The sequence below is a fragment of the Eublepharis macularius genome, chromosome 2 (genome assembly GCF_028583425.1).
Source record: "Eublepharis macularius isolate TG4126 chromosome 2, MPM_Emac_v1.0, whole genome shotgun sequence".
In the NCBI taxonomy this organism is placed as follows: domain Eukaryota; kingdom Metazoa; phylum Chordata; class Lepidosauria; order Squamata; family Eublepharidae; genus Eublepharis; species Eublepharis macularius.
The window spans coordinates 146,106,202-146,120,837 of NC_072791.1; the positions used below are offsets into that span (position 1 = coordinate 146,106,202).

At 46.7% G+C, this 14,636-nt stretch overlaps 1 long non-coding RNA gene across 1 annotated transcript in view; it reads right to left on the bottom strand.

Moving 5' to 3' along the window:
• Window positions 1-758: 758 nt before the first annotated feature.
• Window positions 759-14,636, bottom strand: part of LOC129324397 (uncharacterized) — an 83,135-nt gene continuing 69,257 nt past the window's right edge. The window contains exons 2-3 of the long non-coding RNA XR_008596532.1: window positions 12,461-12,591; window positions 759-776 (exon numbers count right to left, since the gene is read on the bottom strand). This is a non-coding gene — a long non-coding RNA (uncharacterized LOC129324397). The remainder of the gene's footprint in view (window positions 777-12,460; window positions 12,592-14,636) is intronic.

The window sequence follows — 14,636 nt, forward strand, 5'->3', positions numbered from 1 at the left end:
AAACTGCGCCGACTATCCAGCTGTAGCTGTGTAAACATCGTGCTGGCCCTCCGCTCTCTCATTTCCCTTGGCCTTGCACCCCACTGCGTCGGGGTGGGCCAGTTGAAGAGTGGTGCGGCTGTGGCTCTAGGCCGCATATCCGCGTTGCTGGGAGCGAGGGTATAAATCGTTGTAACTGAGGAGCTGTCTCCTCGCGGTACAGGTTCAGGGGATTCCAAACCTTGAGAGCCGGGAGAGGCATACGGGTCAAACAAAGGATCCCTGACTGGGACAGCTTTGGAGTCCGTCTGATCCGGCTTAGGCATTGGAAAAGGTGATTGGTAACAAAATGTCAGAACCGTGGCTAGATAATATCCTTACTCCAATCTGCCTTCTGCAATTAGACAATAGTCCATTGTTTCCAAAAAGCATTTAATGAAGAAAAAGATCATTATAGTCCACTGGCCTGAATGCAATATTCAGGTTGGTACATATGCATTGTTACCAATGACTAGCAAAGCATGAGGTACAAAGTAACAGATCACAGAAGGCCCAACCTCCCCCCATAGTTCTCAAAACAACCCCTTTGAAGTCAGGATAGCGAAAGTTCCCAAGGCCAGTTCTTGGTGGAACGTCGGTAGCCAAAACAATCCTCTTCTGTGAGATAGCTGCCTGGGAATCTTGGCACCTGGGGAGAGAGCACTTAAACACTGAAAGGATTAAATATGGAGTCGGTTAAGCAAAAGCATACAAGACAGCATTCTGAACCTGACAGTGACCATCTTTGAAAATTATGCCTGTGAGGAAGTAAGAGTACAAAACGGGAATTGGAAATCTGCTAACAAAAACCCGTCGGCTGTATGTTTGAAGGAACATTCAGCTCATGTTCTTCTAGACAACATGATGGTCTATGCCACTGAATCTGTTAATGAAAGAAAAAATGTTAATTGTGTGGTTCTCACCAGTTGGACTCTTTACCATATGAACTTTTTCTTCACCAGTTGAATTTTGTGACTTTTTATTAATTGTATAATAACATTTGTCTTTGCACTTTGCACATTTAAAAAACTTTTTAAAAATTGACAAATTATTTCTTGAAATCTTGATATTGCTTCCCCCCCCACCCCAGGTTGTATATAGATATTGAATTAGAGAATATACAGAAATCATACCTCTAGGCTTCAGTTTCTTTTCATTCTCTCTCGTTTAAAATTCTATGGAGAGTTCAGATTTCAGGAAAAGCAGAGATCTCAAAGTATTTTTAGTGAAATACTTTGTGGTAAAATGATAGGTTTACAGATATTTATGAGAGCGATATCAAAACTGACTATAACAGAAAGTAAGATAGTTCAAAAAACCCTTGAACTAAATAACTAGTCTATTTTCTATTTCACATGAACGCTAGTTTTAAGCAAGTTGCTGTGGTCTGAATTAGCTGTATTGCAACAGGAGAACAAACAACTTCAAGAAAGAATTTTACAAATGGAGATTTTGTCAAAACAATCAAATCTTAAATTTAGAAACTTTGAGGAGCAAACAACTCTGTGGATGTGCCCTCCTTTCTAGAGCCATGGCTGGTACAGCATTTGCAGCTTGAAAGGGGAGCAGCCCCAATAATCACCAAAGCTTACAGTCTGGGAGCACAAAAAGATGCAAAAATTTAAAAAATCCAGAGACATTCTAGCTACAATTCCAGACTGGAAGACAAGGAGTAAAATTCTGGAAATAGCAAGAAATATAAAGTCCCATACAAAGGATCACAAATCCATATACTCACAGACTTGCCATCTACATTTTTTTAAAAAAGAAGAGAACTTAGATCTACAACGGAAGCATTGAGAAAAGCGCAAATAAAATACAAATGGATTAATTATATGAAACTTCAAGTAAAACTACAGGACACCATCTACCAAGCTACAGATCAGGAACCTGGAAGGCTACTTTTGCCGGGCCTTGGCACTGAGACTTCTATGATCTGCCACAGAACCTCACAGAAAAGAAAAATGCCTAACCTCCTATCACCTTGTAAGGGAAGTAAGACTCTAGTGAGACACAACTAGCAAGCAAAGAACAAACAAACGGAGATGTAAAAACCTAAGGTGAGAGCAAACCAAAATAATCTGTAAAAAGGTTATGATGGTATAATGTATAAATCCTGTACAAGAATAGAGGTATGGGGGGAGGGAGCAGAGCTCGCAGTTGGGGCCCCCAGTTAATTTTACAGTTCTCCAAGTTTGATATAAGAAATACCAGTCATCTATAGGGTGTTACTCTAGGGCTACAGAGAACTGTTTTGCACGCAAACTTAAGTTAATATAGTTTATATTATATAGTTATTAATCATTTATATTATATAGTTTATTAATCAGTAAGTAATTTGTGAACACCTATTATTCAATCAATCTAGACATTAGTATCAAGTGTAGAAGAGGGGATAGAGTTAAGAGAGGGAGGGGGAAAGGAAAGAGGGATTATTTTAGTATGGCTTATAAGTGTTCTACTAATAGTTACAAAATTAATATATTTTTCTATTACTATCTGTATTTGACCTACAAAAAGTTTGACTTTATAAAACCCATTTAATCATAATTACAAAAACCCTAATTTTAAGTATATCTTTATCAATAACCCAATTATCATCAAAAAAGAAATACAATCATTTGATGTTTACATAAAGAATTTTTAATAGTAATGTCAGATCTTAAGATATCACTCAAGAAAAAGCAAGGAAAAATACTTTTTAGTAATTCATAGATAATAACCTTTATTTGAAATCTATAGATGAAACGCTCATATGTAAGAAAACGTATTTGATATGTCTGTATGAAAACCCTCCTTAATTTATGTAATAAAAAAATTATTTGACATCACTGTATAATAATTTTTTTTTTATTTGTAACTGTTTATTAAGCACAACTAAATAAATATTTGAAAATGTGAGGGGGAAACAGCGTACACAAAGTTAAATAAAATAATAAAATAATCATGTTTTTTTTAAAAAACTAGGAAGTTAAAAACAGCTGTAGCTTTTTTTTTTTAAATCAGTGAAACCTTTGCGTTTTTTCAGCCACTCATCAGAGATGTCCCTCTGCCCCAAAAAAACAAAAAACAAAGAGCCAGTATGGGGTAGTGGTCAGAGTGTTAGACTAGGATCTGGGAGATCCAGGTTTGAATCCCCACTCTGGCTGGGGAAAATGTCTAAAAAGCACCACAGTAACTGTTGCTTACATACTGAGTCACAAGAAAGAGTATATATCGGAGTTAGGGGTGAGGAGAGGTGAAAAAAATCTTGCTAGCAGCAATTTAGCAGCAGCTGAGTTCCATCTGGTGTATTTGCCCCCCCAGTTGAAATAAAGAGGCAGACACAAGGCTTGGGTAAAAAGGGCCACTTTTATTAATGGCAACAACATGAACTTCAACCCATGAAAACCTCGCAAGGGGTCCTAAAGCGGTACAGGTCAAGCCCTGGGGTAACTGCCCTGGACCCCGCCTTGACCTGTCTGGGCGAGCCCCGCTGCCCCGGGTGCGAGCCATCCAACTGCATGGCTTGGATCCGGCCAGCCTGGCGGATGGTTTCCCCTTTAAAGCTCCACGCACCCCCGCCGCAGAGCATGAAGGCAGGACTTTTCCAGGGGCTCCCACCAGGCAGCCTGCCCTCTCAACTGGCCGCCGCAAAGCATGCCAGCCGATCCTGATAGGCCCCCAATATCCCCACCAATGGGAATATGCCAAGGGTGCTCACCCTTGGCATATTCCCGCTAGCATCCCCGCAGCTAAATCCTGCCAACGCTAAGGCCGAGCCTCTGCTCAGGCCTTTGCGCCCCACAGGTGACTTACAGAGAGTTGCAGCCCTTGCCTCAGGTCGTCTAAAAAGATGTTGTTGCCAGCCACCGATGGACCCCATCACCTCTGTAGAGGTCAGCCAAACGGGCCTTAATACTGGGGTGGGGAACATAAATACCCAGTCCCTTCCCCAGTGCTACCTGAAGGGCCCTATTAGCCCTACGCCTAGCCCCCTCTATCCCTTTGGGGTTCATAGCTTCACGCCACACCCGGCGCTGCAGTATCTCAGACCAAATAATCAAGACACCAGGCCACCGCTTGCTAATCCATTGCAAGTCGGCCTGTGCCTGCAGAATAAGGCCTTGTCCCTTGACAAGCCCAAGGTCATTATCACCCAGGTGAATGACCAATATATCAGGCAGAGGACCACTCCTCCCCTCGAACAGCAAAGGTAGCAGCCCTGGCCACCTCAGGCTGCGTCGGCCCTGCCACTCAACGGTGGCCCACTCACTTAACCCAAGCTGGGACCCGATGGCTGTCCTCTTGGCTTGGTGGGCTGCCCAAAAAACCATGCTGTGTCCACACACAAGGATCTGCAGCCTTCCGCGGTGAAACACAGCACCTAAAGAGAGAACAGTTCAGTTGAGTTTCCCAGTGGGCAGAGGACGAATGTAAGACTGGTAAGCCTTGGACTTCCACCTGCCAACCTGCTGTATAATCTGACTGGGATAGCCCATGGCTGCAGCTGTCAAAGCCACCCCAATCCGAAAGGAATGGGTGCCAAATTTAACATCCTGCAGCCCCAACTGTGTTAGAGCCCGTCCAGTAACCGTCCAGAACTGGTACTTAGTCAAGGGGGCTCCGTCCTCATGACGGAATAATAACCCCCTGTCATCGCCCCGAAGTGCAATGTATTGCTTCAGAGCAGAGACCGGGCATAAACCAATGTCTGCACAAGGCCCTAGCTGAATCACAGACCCCCGCTGTAACTGATCAGTCTTGGAGTGCCTAATTCTTAAGGTGACCTTGTCTCCAACAAACTTTACATCAGAAGCCATTAAGGCCTTCCCAGAGCCATCCCTAATGGAGGTGGCTACCAATCTGCTTATCCTCAGGGCCCCAAAAAAAGCAGTGAGTGCAGCTGCATGAAAGAGAGCCACCTCATACCCTGAGCAGCACACTGAACCCCAAACTACACTAAGACCACTTAAGATGTCTGGGGACATAGGCTCCCTAATGTCCTGCGATCTGACTGCCTCCCTAGACCAACCCTCTAACATCTTCTTGATGCGGAAATCCCCAGTGGCCTCTGAAAAGCCACGGGCTTTGCTAGCAAATGCTAATGCGGCTAGCTGTCCCCTGATGGACTTTACAGCCAAGCCCCTCACCTTACGATGCACACAAAACTGCATAAGGTGCGTCACAGGGATTGGCCATACCTGTCGCAGTCCCTGCTCCGTCCTAAACCCCACAAACTGCCTCACCACATGATCATAGGACCTCTGTGTGCTGGGGGCAATGGCTAGCTGGATGGCCCTGGAGGCTTCAAACTTCCAAGCTGCCAGAGCTCCTGTGGCATAGGGGTGGGCATCGGGTCAGCCTCTGGGGCAAGCTGATGAAATCGCTCCATCTGCAGGCGAGACAGAGCGTCTGCCACCCCATTCTCCAACCCAGGGACGTGTTTGGCCAGGAACAGAATATTCAACTTCAAGCATCGAAGGGTAAAAGCTCGGACAAGCCACATCACCCTCCGCGACTTGGAAGTGAGTGAGTTCACCACATGAACCACTGCCAGATTGTCACACCAGAAGTGCATGGTGTGATTGGCAAGGGCCCGTCCCCACAGGAATACCGTAACTAAGATGGGGAAAAATTCAAGGAAGGTAAGGTCCCGACTGAGACCCTGTTCTACCCAATCAGCAGGCCACCGCTCGGCACACCAGTGCCCACGGAAAAACACCCCAAATCCAAGGGACCCCGAGGCATCAGAGTGTACCTGCAACTCTGCCTCCGGCATGTTATCTCTCCAGAAAGAGACTCCATTAAATGCACGTAAAAATTCCTCCCAAATGAAAAGGTCCTTCCTAATCCAGCATCTATCCTGAGCCTATGATGAGGAAGCCTTAACTTGCCCATGGCGTCACAGAGCCACCGCAGGAAAGCCCGGCCAGGAGCCACCACTCTACAAGCAAAGTTTAAGTGGCCTACAAGCTGCTGTAACTCATGCAGCGATACCCTATGCTGCTCTTTAAATGAGGCTAGCCGAGCCCTGAGGTCGGCTAGCTTTTCTAGCGGCAGTCTGGAGGTTTGATGGACGGTGTCCATTTCAATGCCCAGAAAGGTGAGGGCCGTGGCAGGGCCCTCGGTTTTCTCATGAGCCAAGGGGACCCCCAGACGTGCAGCCAGATTGGTAAACCCCTCCAATAGCCTGGCACATTGGCCGGTTCCGGGGGGCCCAACGAAAAGGTAATCATCTAAATAGTGGATGGTGTCCCAACAGCGAAGCGGTTGACACAGCGCCCACTCCAGGAAAGAGCTGAAGCGTTCAAAGACTGCACAAGAAATCGAGCACCCCATGGGTAATGCTCTGTCCATGTAGAAACGGCCTTCAAAGGAAAAACCCAACAGCTCAAAATCCTCAGGATGGACCGGGAGAAGGCGAAAAGCAGACTTAATGTCGCATTTGGCCAACTCAGCTCCCGGCCCGCAACACCTGACCACCTTGACTGCCTGATCAAAGGATGTGTACCTCACAGAACAAAGGTGGTCAGGAATAGCATCGTTGACGGATCCTCCCCTGGGGTAAGAAAGGTGGTGAATCAGGCGGAACTCACCTGCTGCCTTTTTTGGCACCACACCCAAGGGGGAGACCCGCAAACGTGGGACTGGAGGGGCCACAAATGGGCCCAGCACCCAGCCCTCAGCGCATTCTTTAGCAATTTTTTCCCTCATGATCCCTTCCATGCCAGCCACCGACCTAAGATTGGCTGCCATGAAAGGGGTCCTGGGACCCTGAAACGGAATCCTGAAACCAAACTTAAACCCATCAAACAAGAATGCTGCGTCCTCCCTCTTGGGATAAATATCCAAGAGGAACTTAATTTCATTCATTTTTATTGGGCTGGGGCCCTTTTCCAGCCTGATGCTGGGCATTACCACCGGCCCCACTGCCACGCTTATTCCAACCTCCCTTATATCGCCTAGGGCAGTAGTTAAAGGAGTGGGAACCACCACAGGTTGGGCATTCATGCCAGTATTTGCACGGTTTCCGCATGCATGTTCCCTGATTTGCGAACTCCCAGCATAACAGCCATGCTTGAACCGGCTGACCCGCGGGCCCGTGGGAACTGGGAGCATTGGATAACCACTGCACTAAATGGCCGCTATCCTAGCGATCAGTGAGATTTGCCTTAGCCGGGGCCATCACCTGCAGCCACAGCTGCTGCAGAATCTTGTCCCACAGCAAGTCAGAGTTCATAGCCGCTCGCATCCTAAACTCTTCGTCGTACTGCATCCAAGCAGCACCAACGAAGCCAGTGTACCCCTTGTAAATAATATCAAGGTACTGGAAAAGAGCGGCCGCCCTCCATGGCTGAGCACGAACAATGACACCTGCATAGATAAGGAACCCATGTAACCAATTGGTCCAGGTCCGATCTACCCTGCGCCGTTTCATCCGCTCCTTATCCCTATCATCTAAATCCTCTTTGTCTTTCTTCTCCAACTCCCTGTAGAGAAGGGAGAAGACGTCCACAAACTCACCCCTCAAAATCTTATCCCTAGTACTCTGAGTGAGATGGTCCCCCAAGGGGAGGGCAGTGTCTCCAAACGGAAGTGCTCGGTAAGGTACCAGGCCATATGGGGTCATAGTAAAAGTAGCGCCCACTGGGGGGGGCATAGCTGGGCCAAGCAGTGGATGTACTAGGCAGGGACTGGCCCTCAAAACCCTGCCAGCCCGGCACGAACTGCCTGTCAAAACCCTGCCTGTCAAAACCCTGCCTACCCGTCTGCGTTACCGCTCCTGGGATACCCATTGCACCTGGGACAGGCTGCGCATATTGACCCCCAAACCCTTGGTTACCCCACACTGGTCCAGCCCCAAACTCCACCTGACTAAGTGAGGGGCCTTGCCACATGCCCTGAGAGGCCATCGGACTCAAGGACATTTGGGCAGGGTCCAGTATCCGGGGACCCCAGGACCATCCGTCACCCTGTTGTGTAAGTGCAGACTTACCATCCCACACTGGGTCAACAGCAACCGCTACGGGTTCAGAGTCAGCCATCCAGCCAGGATCAATGCTTGAGGGTTCAAGGCCCAATGCTCCCTCCTTGTTTTGGGTCTCTACAGCGTCTGCAGAAACAGAAGGCCCCTCAAGGGTACCTCAGATTGAAAGGCAGCCGCTGACAACCGCCTAACTGGCCGACTAGGCTTTGTTGTGCCTCCCGCCCCCACACCCCGTGATTGCTCCAGTGTTGCAGTCACGGCACTAGCCCCCGCAGCCCGTGATTGCTCAAGGGCTGCAATCCGGCTCAGGATGGCCTGGCGACTCGCACTCTCCTCATCATCAGAAGATGACACAGCGGGGGGAGGCCTTTTGGGTAGGGGCTTTTTAGCTGGTTGCTTCCCTTTTGAAGGCCCAGACCCCTTTTTTGGCGGCATAGTTATATATGTAATCTGTAAAATTAATAATATCAAGCGTTGCAGAGAGCTTGGGCTGCAGTACTGTCAACGCTGCCAATCTCTGCCCGGCAACAGAGCCACTGCAAGTAAAATGGCTGGCAATCTCTGCTTAGCAACAGAGCCACAGAACCTAAAATGGCTGGCAATCTCTGCCCAGAGACAGAGCCAATGAACTACACCACCCGCCCCCTATGGGCAAACCAAACCCAGCGCAGGAAGCCACTGACAGATGTGATTGGCTCCTGCAGGGCAAAACTTCCCCTACAACAGGGGGAAATGGCACCACAGCCAAATAGATGGAAAAAGAGGGGGTGGGGTGAGGGGGGGTGAAAGCTGAATATATGCACCCCAACCCCAGAGGGCAAAGAGAGGCACCCACAGCCCTGACACCAGGCTAGACGGGAAGCACCCACCCGTGCTATGATTGCCACACTGCCCTTGAGACGGCCGTCCAACCCCCTAAATGGTGACCCACCCCCACCCCAAAATTATAACCGGTGACGCACAGAATGGAGACTGGCGCTCTCTTTTCCCGCTACTACTGCCACCCACAACCCCGCGGCTGGCGACCCGCGGGGCCGAAGGTTGCCTGGCTCGGAGCCGCTAGAAGCGGCTTAACACAGCTCGGTGCGGCCGTGCGCTGCTCAGCATGGCTCGGCCGCTCTTTGGCCTCCAGAGCCACGGCTGCACGGAGGAGGGAGCAGCACCGACTACCAGCCCGTCTGGGGAGCCGTGGCTGTCCTCGGCGCCGCTCCGTGCCGCTCCGCTCGTCCCTTCTCCGCTCCGCCCGTCCACTCGGCTCACGGCATCAGAGGAGGGAAAAAAACCCTCCAATGCAGCCGAGCACGAGGAGGCGAGTGTAGAGCAGAGGGCGAGGCTGCGCAAAGCTTGTGCCAAGCCCCGCCCCCTCCCAAGAGGCCCTACGAGGCCGGGGAAAGCTGCCGCTTATTCTGCCACGGCGGCAAATGCGGCCCCCGGCCTCAAGCCTATGGCTGCCGGCCAGGAGGGACCGAATTGTCTTCCTCTCCTTGCAGGTACTTAAATCCTTATCAGGGCCAGAGGTACAAGCCCATGGGCACAAGTCAAATGACTATGGGCTGTTAGCCTGCAACTGATGGCCTGGGTCCTATTTTAATCAATCTTGTTAATGGGACCAGCCAAGAATCTGGTATTGTATTATTTGGGAAACTGAATTTGGGTATTTTTCTGTAAGACACTTTGGGACAGCCTGCTAACAGAACTTTGGCGGGTTATTTCACTCATTACATACGTCATCATTTCCTATGCGTGAGTGGGTCGTGATGATCCTGGTTTTTAAGCATTTTTTGTGAAACTTGTTTTGTTCCGTTTTCATTTTTGATGCTGCTTTTTTGTACACTTATCTACTGTATCAATGCATCTGGAGGCTTTTCTTCACTTCAGAAAAGCCCTCCACAAATCTCCAACCCCTCCTCTCACCATCATCCCACCTACCTCCAGACGCATGTGAGCGTCTGGCTCACATGTGCAATCATATAACCCCCTGCCCCCGTCTAAAACTTTTTAAAACAGTCCTTGCGCTTTTACGATAAAGGGAATCATACTACAGTGCTTGCTACATTGGATCATGTAGCCAATGCCATCGGACTGTCAATTATAACAGGCCCTAGCAGCAGCACACACACACACCGCACCTCCCCTGGCAGCATCAGTAGAAGGGGGGATAGGGGACAAGATCAGGGGCTCCTCTTCCTCTGGCCCCTTGGCCACTGCTTGGCTTGTGCACAGCCCTCCCAAGGCCCTGCAGAGGCAGTGGGGAGCCCCACCCTTGGCTGCTGCAGGACCTTGGGAGGGCCTCGCCGGCACACTGATCCTTTCCGTGCCTCTGGAAGCCCAAGGAGGCAATGGGGAGGCAAACAATTTTGCCCCCAAATCACTTCTTATCCCTGCGTGCTACGCCTGCATGGGGATAAGGAGTGAGTGGTCAGGTGGCTTTTATATAGTAGGATATGGAATCATGCAGTCGTGCAACTCTACCGTTTACATATTTATGAAACACTTTTGCATTTAAAACTTTAAGTGAGAAATCAATGGTAGAGAATGCTGTACTACACATGCCCAGTTTCTATAGAAGCTGAAAGACGGGACAATAGTATAGCGCAATCCCACATGTGCTCAAAAAAAAAAAGGAAATTGGGCGGGAATGCGCCAACGTCATTTATGTTGAGGTGCAGATAAAGAACACATTTTCTGTTTTGGGTCCTTTTTTTGCAACACCCACAAAACACACATGAGGATGATGCATATTAAAGGTGAGTTCTCCAAGAAGATTGGGAAGCCGCAGCTTTGGGACAGGGAAAACATGAAAAAAATGGAGCATGTGGAAGCAACCTTTGTGTCTTTTCAGAGAGAGAAGTGCCATATAAATGCCATAAATAAATAATCATAGCAGCAGCCATTAAGGATCAGATCAATAAACCTAATCCAGCATACTATTTCCCATAGTGGCCAACCAGATGCCTCCAGAAGGCCTACAAGCAGGGCATGGATGCTAAAGCCACCCTTTCTGTTCCCTTCTAGCACTGTTTTTCAGAACACAGTAGATTTGTGTGTTCCTTTCATCTTTAATTACAATAATTATGAAAATTGAATGTTTTGTAATTATCATAATTAATACGAAAATGAAACAAATTTAAACAGCCTATAATGAAAAGAAAGCATGAATTCTTTCATTTTGTTCTGGTTTCTTTCATTATTGCAGTCTCTGCCTCTGTTGGTTTCTTTTTTACAAAGCAGCCACCATTTTCCTAATAAAAGGCATAGAGGGAGCCCAGTGTTCCTGAAGGAGAGGGGGAAGAGTGATGCTGTGGGCTTTCTTGATGGACTGCAAATAGTGGCTACTAGGATTCCATACATGTGTGAAGCATTCTGATCCTGACAGATATGAGGTGAGACTATGTCTTCCTCTGTCTTCCCAGTGCCTGCTCACTGTGCCAAATTTTCTCTCCAAACCTTCTCATCCAAGCAAATCTGCCTCAAGATCCTCCTCCTGCTGCTGCTGCTGCATACCTGCCCAGTTACCTTACCCTCCTTGTGCCACCAAATGCCCTTGCTTTCTCACTCTGCCACTTCCTCGTGTTACTGTGACGGTACAAACTCGAGAAGGGGAGGTATCTTCCATTGAAACTTCCAATGGGAAATAATAACAAAATATATTATGAGAATGAAACAACAATAAGAAAAGAAACAAAATTATACAAAACAACCCAATAACCAAACAGTCCCTTTTTGGAATTAGTAAGAAAAATGGAAGAAATTGTACAAATTCCCAGGCACAAGAACACAGTACGCATAGAACACACAGTGGCTAATAGCATTTGATGGAGCTATCCTTTGTGAATTTAATCTCTTTTAAAAGTCATTTAAATGAATGTCCATCACTACATCCTGCAGCAGTGAATTCCACATTCCAATCACTTTTCGAGTGAAAAAGTACTTCCTTTTGTCTATTGTCATTTTCCTTCTGTTCATTGTCACATCCTGTTAACTGCAACTGCAAATTTTGCAGCAACAATTATCTAGGTTGCCATTTTTAATTTCAAAAATTTTTGTCACAGTAACATAATACTTTGCTGTTTCACTGATAGCTCTTCTGTTTTTGATTCTGATGTCTCATGAAACAATCCACAAGGGGAGCTCCCTTCATGGATATAACATAATACATAACCAAGGATGTGGTATACCTTAAGGGCACAAGCAGCTTTTAGATCTCCTTGGCATCTGGGGAGAAGCAATTCTGAAGCAATCACTGTAATAGGGGCACTTCTGAATATAATTCTGAAGAAATGACTGTCAGAGATCCCATATAGACTACTGTGGGGTGCCCCACAAAGATCAACATGTTGCATTTGACAGGCAAGTGTATAATATGCAATAATAAAATATCTAGCAGCAACAAAATAGCCTGTACTTTGTTATAAGGAGCTGTACAGAATATTTCAAAGGCTTATAAGCATGAAGCCCAGGCATGTTACTTACCATCCATTATTGTTGGTATGGGACCCTCTGACCTTTGCTTCATAGCTCACTTTTTCTGGTATCTGCCATGAGGAATTCACTGCTGTGATGTTTTGCCTCTTCTTTGTTATTGCTGTTCAATTACAACCTGTCTTAGTGAAGCCAGATTCAGAGTTAGGCACTAATGCTTTCTACTGCTGATGTATGCAGTGTGCAAAGGTTTTACATAAGAACTGTTCTGTTGCATTCATTGCTCTTTGGAGGTGGTCACAAAGAGAAAACTACCTATTCATATGACTTTTTGCTTGTTCCCTTTCCGGATTGTCACTCAATTGTCATTTTTTTGGCACCCTTAAATCATCTGTAGGTCCTACAAGGACATCAAAGAAGGGTCAGTAATGAAATTCTATTTAAATGTATTATTATGCATGCATCATTTATTTCAAGATACTGTTGTGCAGTTTTGCTGAGTGTTAATTAGTAATGCATGCTCTGTGCTTTGTGACAGCAATTGTACCACAATTGACTGATATGGGGATTTTGAGGGATGCAGCTGCATATCCTACCAGCTGATGCTTGTGTTGTGATGTATGAATAGAGCCCAATAATATCTATGCCACACCAAGTACATATAATTCATTCTACAATAAAACATGCCTGTTTTTTCACCCTTGTTTCTCAAACCCAGCCCTGAACAATCCAACACAAGCATTCTCACCTGCCGCTCACTTGGCCACAATGGAGACCAGTAAAGCAAAGAGGGAGTGAACAAACATGTGGACAAGGGGGAACCAATAGATGTTGTCTACCTAGACTTCCAGAAAGCTTTTGATAAAGTTCCTCATCAAAGGCTGCTAAGAAAGCTCAATAGTCATGGGGTAAAAGGACAAGTCCTCTTGTGGATCAAAAACTGGCTTATGAATAGGAAACAGAGAGTATAAATGGGCAATATTCACAGTGAAGAGTGGTAAGCAGTGGGGTACCACAGGGCTCAGTATTGGGTCCGGTGCTTTTTAACTTGTTCATTAATGATTTGGAGTTGGGAGTAAGCTGTGAAGTGGCTAAGTTTGTGGATGACACTAAATTGTTCAGGGTGGTGACAACCAGGGAGGATTGTGAGGCACTCCAAAGGGATCTGTCGAGGCCGGGTGAGTGGGCATCAATGTGGCAAATGAGGTTCAGCATGGCCAAGTGCAAAGTAATGCACATTGGGGCCAAAAATCCCAAATATAAATACACAATGATGGGGTCCAAACTGGTGGAGACTGACCGAGAGAGAAATCTTGGAGTCATAGATAACTCACTGAAAATGTTGATACAGTGTGCGACAGCAATAAAAAAAGGCCAATGCTATGCTGGGGATTATTAGGAAGGGAATTGAAAACAAATCAGCTAGTATCATAATGCCCCTGTATAAATCAATGGTACGGCCTCATTTGCAATACTGTGTACAATTCTGGTCATCACACCTCAAAAAAGATATTATAGCACCGGAAAAAGTGCAGAAAAGGGCAACTAGAATGATTAAAGGGATGGAAAACTTCCCCTATGAAGAAAAGTTAAAGCACTTGGGGCTCTTTAGCTTGGAGAAACAACTGAGGGGTGACATGATAGAGGTTTACAAGATTATGCATGGGATAGAGAAGGTAGAGAAAGACGTATTTTTCTCCCTTTCTCACAATACAAGAACTCGTGGGCACTCAATAAAATTGCTGAGCAGTCGGGTTAGAATGGATAAAAGGAAGTACTTCTTCATGCAAAGAGTGATTAACAAATGGAATTCACTGCCACAGGAGGTGGTAGCAGTTTCAAGCATAGACAGCTTCAAGAGAGGATTGGATAAATATATGGAGTAGAGCTCCATCAGTGGCTATTAGCCACAAGGTATAGATGGAACTCTCTGTCTAGGGCAGTGATGCTCTGTATTCTTGGTGTTTGGGGGGGCAATCAGTGTGAGGGCTTTAGTGTCCCTTCCCCACTGGCAGACTTCCTGATGACACCTGAGTTTTTGGCTACTGTGTGACACAGTGTTGGACTGGATGGGCCATTGGCCTGATCCAACATGGCTTCTCTTATGTTCTTAAAAGTGAAAAATTTATAAGATATGTCTGTGGTCCTCAGATGAGCGCAAGGTTCTCCACTGCTACAGCTGCACACTGCAGGGTGTGCACTGATGCAAAGGGACAGCTGGTTTTTT